Source organism: Heterocephalus glaber, unplaced genomic scaffold (genome assembly GCF_053883595.1).
Source record: "Heterocephalus glaber isolate CG9 unplaced genomic scaffold, H.glaber_assembly_v1.0 deba00001572, whole genome shotgun sequence".
NCBI classification, from domain to species: domain Eukaryota; kingdom Metazoa; phylum Chordata; class Mammalia; order Rodentia; family Bathyergidae; genus Heterocephalus; species Heterocephalus glaber.
In genome coordinates this window covers 20829851-20842003 of record NW_028258357.1, presented here as the reverse complement: position 1 = coordinate 20842003, position 12153 = coordinate 20829851, and the positions used below count along the sequence as shown (strand labels likewise).

The 12153-nt window shown below is 48.7% G+C and overlaps 1 long non-coding RNA gene across 1 annotated transcript; it reads right to left on the bottom strand.

The window, feature by feature from the left end:
* Window positions 1–855: 855 nt before the first annotated feature.
* On the bottom strand, window positions 856–10571 carry LOC101701344 (uncharacterized). The gene is made up of 3 exons (XR_205254.3): window positions 9942–10571; window positions 9593–9846; window positions 856–6884 (listed from the first exon to the last, which is right to left on the bottom strand). It is a non-coding gene; the product is annotated as an uncharacterized LOC101701344 (long non-coding RNA).
* Between the last annotated feature and the right edge of the window lie 1582 nt (window positions 10572–12153).

Below are 12153 nucleotides of genomic sequence, written 5' to 3'. Positions count from 1 at the left end.
TTTATTAAAGTTACTTTTTTGGTAAGACATCATAGTTTCAGCAGCACCATTTTTTATGAAATGTCATTGCCTGAGTGTGAACGTGGAAGCAAACACTGTCTACCCAGTGCCCGCTGGTCGGCTGGTGCTCTTCGTTACTGGAGCTGCTGTCGACTCTAGCCTTGTTTTCCAGCTGCATCCCTGTGAGTGTTGGGCTCCATTTCCATGGTGTAGTCCTGGCACTCCTGAAACGGTGCCCCCTCTGTTTGGTGTGTTTTCCAGAGCATACCCTAAGTATTACCACAGCCTCTTCCAGAAGAGGGGCTTCAGAGTCTGCCGGTGAGCACCCTCGTTTCCTTTTGGTGGCAGCGCCAGGTTCCTGTGACGCCTCGGGGACCGGGAGGGTTGGCACCGTCGCCTGTACAGACCTTCTGCACAGACGCGCGAGCAGAGTGGAGGGAGTATGTGCTGTGGGTGCTATGAGGAACAAGCTGCCACCTGCTAGCGCGCTGTCTTGGTCTTTGCAATGAACTCAACCTGGATAATGTCACTCTGTATAATTCAGCAGTATGTACTTGGGTTGTTCCTTTGTTAAAGTGAGGATTTGCATTTTCTCATCTGTTCTTTGTTTTTAAACTTAATATGGAAGGTGGCTGTTGTGTGGTCTGCCTAGGAGGATGCTGGAGTGGCCGTCACCTTCCCCGAGCGGTCAGAACAGACAGCATTGCATTGCCTTGCCCCGCCCCGCCCCGCCCCGCCCCTGTGCAAAATCCTCTGCAGAAAATCCCGGTAGGAAAGGAAGGAAGGGCGGTTAAGCGGAATCAGCACTCATCCTACTATGTTGAAATAACCAGTGTTGATATTTTGATAATATCATTTGTCCTTTTACTTTGCAAAATATGTATATTTTTATAAGAATGGGCTCGTATTGTGCATACTGTTTTGTAACCGGCGTTTTTCACTCAACAATATATTGTGAGCCTGTTTCCCAGGTCTGCCTAGTCTCCTGCATCCTGTCTGTTGGTTTATTATTCTGTTGTACGACTGAATCATAATTTATTTGTCTTCTGGAGATTTTGACTATATCTTTTCACAGTTATAAATGCCACTTCACCGAATCTTGTGTACATCCATGACTTTTCTTGAAGTAAATTCTTAGAGCTGTTGGGTCACCAGATGGCGTGCATGTCACCACACCACAGATCACACTGTGACAGTGCTTTGAAGATTGGGCTTGGTTTGAGTGAAGAAGACAAGAAGGGAATGCGACAGTTTTAAAATTTAAATCTGCATGTAAAAGAATTTTGAAACGCAGTGATCTGCCAGGAGAACCATCCAGTGTAGGTAAAGTCCAGTCTTCCTGCTCACACAGGAAAGGAAGTCGGCGACCTCCCCGTGTCATGTCAGGGCCTCGCTTGACACCCTTCATGCAGCCGAGGGTTAGTGTCGGCTTCTGGCATGTTCTTGCCCCCCGGAACCTCAGTGTGTGTACGCCTGTGTTAACCTAAACACGCTCCTGTAATTCTGTGGACACTGAAGAGAAGAGTCACCGGCGAGCTCCAGGTAGAACGGGACTCGGCCCCACATTGAGCAGAGGGTTCCTGCCTGACAGTCACACCCTGCCATGTCAGGGCGCTGAAGTTATCTGCACTTCTTTCCCTCCTAGTGGAGCCTCAGTCCAGTGTCCCCCATCTCTGAGACCTGGCCGTACCACCTGCTTCCCACAGTGCCCTTGTGGGCCAGAGCGATCAAAGCTGCTTCTCATGGGACGCAGCTGTGAGGGCAGCTAGCCTGGTAGCGGTAGCAGTTAGGCATGAAAACTGAGAGTAGTTTCTACCATTTGCCAAGAATGAAATCTTACAAGGCTTAAATACATTTTTTTTTTCGTCTTAGAGAAAGTGGTTAGCCATCAGCAAGACAGAATTTATTGCACATGTGATGAAATACTTGGAGGCATTCATAAATAATAAAGCCTGCACCAACCCCAGACTGGCGTAGCATGCTTCTAGTCCCCTAATCAGGTGACCTGCATGTGAGCTTGGGTGACAGGTTAATTTATATGTGGTTCATCCCATCAGCGGTGTGCTCTCTAGGAACCATGTTACACTGTTTAAAAACTCACCTTTAATTTGTGGTTTCTCAAAGTCGGCTTGCTCTGTCAGGTCTCCTCTTGCTCACTCTGCAGCCCCACTCTGCTGCCCTGTGAGCCCCAGGTCCCCATCTGCCTGCGTGGTCAGAGACGCTGCCCTCTGCCTGGTGCCCTTCCTCTTCCTCTGTGGCTCCCACCTCATCCTTCAGGCCTTGGCTTCAGCATCACAGGAAGGCCTTTCAAACATTTGTGAGAAGTTTGTACTAATCACTGAATACAGACAACAGCGCCTCCCACTGAGTGGAAGTGTGACAGCCCTTAGGATAATTCTTCCAAGGGATTTCTTTCTGTGCCTGATTGTAGAGATTTGTAAGACAGTCTTTTCCAGCCATGGTTCGTGGGTGGCACCGGGATGGACTCTGTTCTCTGGCGCTGGCCACTGCCTTTGCAGCTGGGTGTAGCTCATGGTGCATTGCTTGCCTAGCTCCTAGGATCCCCAGCTCCCCCCAAAAGGGTAAAAGCCTGCTAATGGTAAAGTTACAGAATTCTCGGGCCGGGGATTTATCTCAGTGATTCTGGTGCCTGCCTTGGAAGCACAAGGTCCCGAGTTCGATCCCCAGTACCAAAAAAAAAAGTTACAGAATTCCCTGACCTCACTCCAGGGCGGCTTCCTTTTGCACGGCATATTATTAAACACCAAGTTAAATAGGCTGTGTTTCGCTAAGAACGCTTGCTAATGGCATGCGCCATGCTGAGAATAAAGCCACTGCATGCATGCTGACACTGCTGGAGAAGCAGCTGAGTATCAGCTTGTGGGGTGCAGGGTGACCGTCCTCCTGCCTCTTCCACGCCAAAACTGCACAACTCTGACCCTGGCTCGAGCTTCGCTCCTCCAGAGGGCAGGCGGTGATACCTGCACCCGCCCCTGCACCTGTGCCGCCCTTGATTCTGTGAGCTGTCTCGGAGCCCAGAGAGGAGGGAGGAGGCTTCTGTCCACCCCAAGGGGGCCATCCTGCAGCTGACCAAGGTGAACTGGGCCTCCTGTGGTTTTTCATGGATGGAAAAGTTCCACATTTCCTACTCAGGAGCAAACAAAATCTTAATGTAGACTTCATTTCTAAAACAGCCGAGACAGTAACAACTCCACTTACCTAATTGCTAAAAAACATAAGCAATTGTGTAAAATTATTTAAAATATCTTTCTAAATGTATCTCTGGGTTGACATAAAAGCAAGGAATTTGCTGGATGGGATGGGGATTGATCTTCCATAGCTTTCCAAACCTACTTGTGTCATGGCGTCAACTCTGTTACGCTTATTACATCTTCCTCTCTTAGTCTTTGATATACAAATAAAATAATTTTCTTTATAAAAAAGAAAAAAAGCAAGGAATTTGTAGAATTGGGGTTTTTTCGAGACAAGATCTCACTGTAGTTTGGGCTGCCCTTGAACTCCCTGCAATCTTCCTGCCTCAGCCTCCCCAGTGCTGGGATTACAGGTTTCCACACCCACCCCCGGTTGTAGAATTCTTTAAAAAAAGAAATAGAGGGGCCGGGGATTTAGCTCAGTGGATCCACCGCCTGCCTCGCAAGTGCAAGATCCCAAGTTCAATCCCCGGTACCTGAAAATAAAAAAAGAAATACAAGTAGGAAAACAGAAGTAAGCCAGCAGCAAAGCAGGAGTCCCTCATCTCATGCTGGCCCTGGGGGGCGGAGGCAACACCCCTGAGGTTCCCAGCACAGGCCACTCGGGCTCTGTGACGGCCAGGTGGCAGCTCCGCAAGGATCTCAGTCTCCGCCCTCGCTCAAGTCCTCATGTGCCAAGGAAAACAAGACTTAGGGGAAGCAGCAGCAGGAGCGCACGGAGACCCGGAGTCCGTGACAGGGAAGCTGAGTGGCATCAAGGGAAACGGGAGCCCGAGGAGGGGCACGAAAGCTTCCATTGTAAAATGAGATCTGTCCACCAAACAACTAAAACTCAATAAGAACGTGAAAAAAAGACAAAGGAGAGGACAAAAAACACCATGATTTATGAAGAAGACCTAGAAATAAATGGATTTATATTTGTAATCAAATAGATACAATGAACTGTTACCAGGTGAAAAAAGATACTTTTTTTTTTTTTTGGTACTGGGGATGGAAATCGGGTCCTTGCGCTTGTGAGGCAGGCGGCAGAACCACTGAGCTAAATCCCTGGCCCTAAAAAGATATTTTCTTTGCCTTTTGCTTTAGGTGTGTCTCTTGCAAACTTAAAATACAAACGCAAAGAGAGATCTAAGACATACCAGACAAGGACTAACACGAATGCTGCTATATAAGGAACAAAAGAGGTGAGGGCAACAAATGTTGTAACTCTACAATTACAGAAGGTTCGGTTCCTCAGAGAAGACAGGAAAGTTCCAAACTAACGTGCACCCAGGAACAAGCCAAAGAGGGAGCAACCAAACACTGCTGCATCCATTTTGGGACCGTGAGGCTTCCGTAGGTAGAAATCCAGGATCGGGCGAGTCAGTGCGCTGGTCTGCACCGCCCAACCAGCTTGACCTGAAACTCGGCGCACTATCCAGGCCCTGGGGAACACACATTCTCCCCAGGACACAGGACACACATGGAACTGCGCGACAGGCATAAAGCTAGTCAGAAAAACGAAATCTTACAGATCATATTCTAGCACAGCTTTGGAAATGTAAATTAAGAAAACCTATAACCAGCCCCACTTGGAAAATTTAATGGGAGCTGGGGATGGTGGCGCAGGCGGAGGCTGAGGCAGGAGGACTGCAGGTTTGAGGCCGGCCTAGGAAACTCTGATTCGGTGAGACTTTGTCTCAAACAATTAAAAATGAGCTGCGAATAGAACTTGGTGCGAAAGCCCTGGGTTCACTCCCCAGTACCAAAACCAAAACACTAATGGATGAAATATTCAAGGATTAACCAAGAAGAAATGAAGAGGTGCAAATAAACTAACAGGAATGAAAAGGGGTCCTAACCACAGATGCTATGGAGACGAAAAATGTTATAATATGGAAACCTTCAAATCAATTTCAAACGAAGACGAAATGGACAAACCTGTAGAAAAAAAATATTGTTTATCAACACTAGTCAGTAAGACAAAATCCTTATGAACCTATAACCTTTAAACAAAGTGAGATCTTCCGTTAATGACCAAATAGCTTTAAAGACTAGTTTCAGAACCAAAAACCCCATTTTATGAGGCCGGGATAACTTTAGCCGGAGAGCTGATCACAGGACTGACCAGGCAGGAGGACCCTTACACATGGACCTCACCTGAGGATGCAAAGCCCTGAGCCTGGCAACGTATGAGAGTTGGAATTAGATGTTGGGTCAATATTAAAAAGTCAACATCTACCCATAATAAAATAATTAGCAAACCAGAAATAGGACCAGGGATTTAGCTCAGTGGTTCCGCCGCCTGCCTCGCAAGCACAAGGTCCCAAGTTCGATTCCCGGCACCAAAAAAACCAACCAACCAAACAAACCAGAAATAGAAGAAAACTTCCTTGATAAAAGCCATTTATGAAAAAATATACTGCACAGTGAAATGCTAAAACCATTCCTTTAAATCAAGATTAAGACAAGGATGTTCACTCTCAGTTCTTTTCGACATTGTTGTACAGCTCCTAGTCAGTACAGAAATAAGAAAATCTTTAAGATGCAAGGGTCAGAAACGAAAACTGCTGATGATGTAAAAACTTAAAGGATGTGCAGGCACCTTTCTCAAATAATCCACGTTTGTTAGTGGTGGTGGATCTAAAATCAATACATAGCCATGCCATTTCTATAATCTGTGAGAATCAGAATAGGAAATGTAATTTTAAAAATTCAATAGGTGATTGCATTAAGAATACACAACTCCTGTGAAGAAATCTAAGATAAGACATCAAAGCCTTTGTAGAGAAAATTATTGTTTATTGAGAGATATTAAGAAGATCTAGTAAACGGAGGGATACATACTCTTTTTCACGGGAAGACACAATTACTGAAAAGATGTAAAGTTTCTCCAAGTTGATTCATGTATTCAATACAAGTACAAAAGACAACACATAAACTGGGAGGAAATATGGGTGAGATGTTATGCTGACACAGGACTGATATCCAGAATATATAAAGAAATCATGAATGAATAAGGAAAAAAGAAACATAAAACTTAACGGGGAAAAGAGCATGACACATAAATAGGAATTTCACAAAAGAGGGCTCATGTGAAAAACCAACTTCACTCGTAAACAGGGAACTGCAAACTATATAACAGCCATCCAATTGGCAAAAGGTTTTGTTTTGTTTTTTGAGACACTGTCTTGCTATGTAGTTCACGCTGGCCTTGAACTCACCGTGTAGCCCAGGCTGGGCTCAAACTTAGGGCGATCCTCCCGCCTCAGCCTCCTGAGTGTTGAGATTACAGGTGTGTGCCACCACACCTAGCTTTGATTGGCAAATGTCAAAGACAGCTAAGCGCAAGTGTGTGCTAGATACGGGGCATGGGGAACTCTGAGCCATTGCCACCAGGGTGGGAACTGGTACAAGCACTTTAGCAAACACGTTGGCATTACCAAGTAAAACTCACTTTTTTTTTTTTTGGTACCGGAGATCAAACTCGGGTCCTTGCACTTGCGCAGCAGGCGTCGAAACCACTGAGCTAAATCCCTGGCCCTAAAACCAGCTTCTTATAGTAGTGGTTCTCAAGCTTTCGGTCTCCGAATCTCTTTACATTCTTAAAAATTGCTGAGGCACTCAAAAGCCATTGTTCCTGTGGGTTTTATGTATCAGTATCGTGGCACATCACTGGTTAAAATGGAGACACTGTTAAAAAATAAACAAATGAAACCTGATTAGCTATTGCAGCAATGATATCATATAGCTGGAAAGAATTTAAAATTGGGAAAAATCTGAATGAAAAGGACAAATTATGAGAAAACACTCTGTCCTCTGAAAAGAGCCTCAGAGAACCCCAGGGGTCCCGGAGCAATCCTTGCACATGCGCACAGGAGACAGGAACAAGGAGGTGCTGAGCTCTCTGATGCTGACTGGGCCCACCTGGGTGAGGCACTGTTCTAGAAACTGGGGACAGCAGAGGACAGGCGTGAGCCCTGCCCACATGGCTTATGCTCTGACTGGGCAGCAAGTTCACAGCAGCATCCTCTGTAACAGCAAGAAGCTGAAAACAATCCAAACCTCTGATAACTGAAACATTTGCACTTGGACTACTATACAGCAGTGAAAACACAAAATACGGTTACATGCAGTAAACAGGGATGAAGAGCTCAAAAACAACATAAGAAAAGAGAAGTCCCAGAAGAATACATACAGTATGATTCCATTTGCTACAAGTTCAAAAACGAGTAAATCTAAATATTGTATTAGGGATACAACATAGATAGTAGAGCCACAAATAAGAATAGGGGAATTTACTCATAAAAGTCCAAAAGAATGTCTACCTCCTACGGCATGGATGGGGTCAGACGAGCAGGGGTGCGGGCGCCTGGGAATGTTCTGTTTCTTAAGCTAAAGGCTGCTCATGTGTGCTCTTTTCTGAGCTCTGGGGATGGAGGCCAGGGCCCAGGCATGGTGAGGCCAGCGCTGTGCCACGGAGCCCCGCTGCAGCCCCATTCCATCTCCCACACTCTGGTATGTGCTGTTTCCTGACACGTTTTTAAAGAAGAGACAGAAGGTTATGCAATGTACAGTTCATCAACAGAGACAAAGATCTTGTGATGTTTCAGCCACTGCTGTGCCACACAGGTCCCCCGAGGAAAGACAGCAGTGGGAGAGACAGGACGATGTGCCAGGGCCAGGAGCTGTCAGCTCAGGACCCACGAGCTCACCCTGGCTGGCGGCTTGCGGAGCTGGCTGCAGCCTCCGCCCGACTCTGGTAGCTGGACCGCGCTCACACAGGGTCTGAGTACTGCACAGAGCTGACAGGAACGGGCGGGATCCGGAGCCCAGAGGAAAGCAGCCGACGCGGCCTCCTGACTGAGCTCTGCTGACGCTCAGGGCGCACAGCTTCGCGGGCCCCTGTAATGGCGCCTTTGTGGTCACCAGTGCAGAAACATGGACGGTGTGTGGTAGTCCTGAGTGTGTCCACGCCGACCAGGGCCACACAAAGCCCAGCACAGGTTTCCATCTCTGCCAAGGTGGTCACTGTCCACGCGCTGGGCACTCACTCAGCACAGCTAAGCTGTCTCTCCCGACGCCCTGATACTCCACCCAGAAGGTTCAACTCACTTACAAGGCAGGCGCGGAACCACTGAGCTAAATCCCCGCCCAAGGTTTAAATCACTGAACAGACCTGGAAACACTGAATCCATTCCCCTTCCTCCCGGAACAGGGCAAGCTAAGGCTGTCGTCTTGATTTAGGTGCTGGCAAGGGTCAGACGGAGCCAGCAGCCAACTGCCAGCCTAAGGGGCAGGGAGGAAGAAGGTGACCTTGGGCCATCTCCAGCGGCTCACGGACAGATGCCAGCGCATGGGGAGATTCCCTGCATGGACCCAGAAGCCCATCCTGATTTAATTAAGCTGGACAGACAAGCCCACCAGGGGGCGTCAAATTGCAACTGGTGGCAGAATAACTTGGGACCAGACCGCTGCCCACGACTGTCTGCCGGGTTTTGTGGTTCTGGGTGGTAATTATTACACCTAGCTGCTCATCCCTTCCCCGGGATAAATAGGGAAATTAGGAGAGAGCCCTGCACTTCTTAGTCTGTCTCCTCGGTTAGGGGAGACATGGATAATCCTAGCACCTGGCATCTGCGGGACATGACTTACTAGTGGACAGTGCGACCTCATGTTCAGAAACAAACACATGCTGCTATCTCGTACGTTTAAGCTGTGTGTGCTCGGACACATCTGGCTTTTCCTATGGCTGACTCGGTTCTCCCTCTGAGTGGCTCGTGTCTCACTAGCAGTGAGCCCGAGGGCCAGTGGCTGGGATGGGGCCCACTTCCGTTTGTCCCGGCATCCACAGCGGCTGCTACGGATTCTGCTTCCTGTGCTTTCATCCCCGAGGTGAGCAGTAATCACTGACGCCTTGGTGCTCTGCAAAGGGTTTACGGAGCCAGCCAAATGAGAGCCGCTGTTAAGGAAGCCTTCCGAAGCCCTCGATCCCACCTCCTGTCTCCCCAGGGCCCAGGCTTCGGGACCCTGCACCCAACCTGTGGCACTGGCTGGGGTGGGAGCGAGACTGCACAGCGGACGGCCTCTAAGCAGCAGGCCCCTGCTCGACTCAATTCACCCAAGATGCATAAAACAAAATGACCTCATGCTTGGTTTCAGGTGACCCTTGCTGACATCAAAGGCCCAGAAGTGGACTTTTTTTTTTTAATTTCAGTTCAGCAGAAACAAAAGAAAAGCAAACGGACACCAGTAAGATATGGAAAATCTACATTGGGATTTGACATTCAGCTTCTAGAAGTTACTGTTTCTCTCCTGGGATACTGTAGTTGGTTTTTTTAGGGATGATCAAAATAAGCCTTCTCCTGTGGTTACGGAAACATGCAAATGGAGACGCTTACCAGCACACTAGAAGGAAGCTGGAAGGGAGGTGGCCAAGGCGATTGTGTTTTCCAGAGTCAGCATGTCCTGGCCTCCGAGCTCAGTGGTGACCACCGTGACCCGACTCGCAGCGCGACAGAACCCCGGGAGCTCTAACTCTGGTGTCTGAGTCCTCCAGCAGTCCCCTGTGCTGAAGTACGAAGGTCGTTCCGGTGTCAGAAAAGAGACTAGCTGGGTGTGGTGGCCCACACCTGTGATCGCAGCACTCAGGAGGCTGAGGAAGGAGGATGCCACAAGTTTGAGGTCAGCCTGGACTACATAGTGAGATCTCATCTCAAAAAGAAAACAACAACAAAGAGACTAACTTACCAAACAGATTTTAAGCTTATTTGATCTCCCAGTGTTAAAATCATAGTCCAGGGCCGGGGATTTCGCTCAGTGGTTTCATCGCCTGCTGCGCAAGCGCAAGGACCCGAGTTCCATCCCCCGGTACCAAAAAAAAAAAAAAATCATAATCCAGCAATGTCCACCGATCCCATTAAGTGCTACGATCTTCTCAGATTAAAGCTCCTGGTGAGCTCTGCATCTGCCATTTAGATCCCTTCCTTCCCCATCCCAGACCTGCGCTGGGGAAGCCGTGCACCGGCGAGGTGGGGGCTGCAGAGCCCAGTTAAACCTGCCACAGCCTCTCCTGCCGGGCCTCCGCCATCCGCGAGATGCTGGTGCGAGCGGGCGTGGGAAGGCGGTGAGAGGAAGCAGCAGCTCGCTTGCCTCGCCCGCCGCCGGAAGAGCTGCCAGCCGAGGCCGGCGGAAGGGACAGCCCAGCCAAGTCTCGGCCTCGCCCCCCGCCTGCCAGAGCCCAGGCGAGTTCTGGACGGTGCTGAGCGGGCCCCGCCTTCCGATCGCCAAGGCAGCGGCCGCTTCTCGCTTCTCGGGCGAGAACTCGGGGAAGGCTCACTGGGCCGCGCCCCGCAGCTGGGGAGGGTGGGCAGGACCCGTCCGCTGAGGGCAGCGGCCGGAAGCGCGAGCGCGGAGCAGGAAGGGAAACTCACAGCCCTTGGGGCCTTTGCCTTTTCACTTCCGCGCACGCTGGTTCAGCTCTAGTGAGAGGGAAGCGGGCGCTGCATTCCTGGAGGGGACGAATCTCCTCGCTTAGGCGTGGGGAGCAGTCCTGCGAACTCGAACTCAGCCGGGGTGAAAGCCAGCGCCGCTCACTCGGACTCGGCCCCTGCTGAGGCTTCCTTCACGTTCAACACAAGCAACACCTGTAATCGTTTACAGTAGAAAAGGCATTTTATTTACAAGTCCCTGGTACACGATACAGAAAACTGCCTAAAATCAGTCTTAGAAAACACAGCAATTACACCTTAAATGGTCAAAGACCGAGTCTATTTCAAAATCTACTGCATCTATGATCAGATGACTGCAAGAATTTAAAAGGCTAATAAATCTTTTTATGTTCAAAGTTATAAATGGTTTTTATGGTTTTTTGTTTTTTGGTACTGGGGATCGAACTTGGGACCTTGCACTTGCGAGGCAGGCGCCGAAACCACTGAGCTAAATCCCCAGCTAAATGGTTTTTATGTTACAAGTACTGTCATTTAAAAAATAAAAATATCCTCAGTTATGGTAGACGACATCGCTCATCAGAACGAATTTCCGCTATCTGCGAGTCTTCGAAATAGGGAACCGCGGTGTGTCCTCCCTACGGATGACTGCATTTGTGTAATTGGGTCTGGGGAAGACGTGCCTCAGATACATGCAACCACATTATATGCATTTTAAAAATGCAGATAGAATTGTTTAATATACCCTATTTCTAGTTAAACTGCCAAAAAGCTTACTAAACTAAAAGTCAATGCACTACTATGGAATTTTTTTTTTTTTTTTTTTTTTTTTTTTTTTTTTTTGAGACAGGATCTCCCTATGTAGTCTAGGCTGGCCTCAAACTCACTGTGTGGGCAGGTCTGACACTCGCAGAGATCCTCCTGCTCAGCCTCCGGAGTGCTCGGATTACAGGCGTGCGCGACCACATCTGGCTGGAAAACATAATTCTAAGATCATGCAGCATCAAAAATATTTCTACTGCTTCTGTGGACCAGAAATGCAGAGTACAGAAGGGAGACTGTGACACATCTGGGCTGCTTACCCAACTGAGAAAGGGAAAGAAAGTGATTTAAGTGGGTGTAAATCCTCTCAGGGAAAATACCTGCCTGGCTGGGCCGTGCTTGCCTAGCACGTGCAAGGGTCTGGTTTGCTCTCCAGTGCGGCACAGAGGGGCAGGGAGGGAGGGGGGAAGAAAGGAGGAAAGAAGGAAAAGAAGACAGGCAGGGAGGGAGGGAGGCGGCTGCCTATAGCACAGCCCACTGCTGCAGGGGGCGGAGCGCTTTACTTAGTGTGCAGTTCCTCAGGAACTAAGCCCGCGTTCACCCCGTTCATTCTACTCGTGCATACGCTGCTCTACAATCGCTCCTTTACTGCACAACAAAGGCACAGAGGTTTCTCCTAGCATCTTTCAGTCGGCAGTTCCTTAGAGATGAACACAGCTTCGGTACGAACCAATGCTAGGTTTTTAAAAATA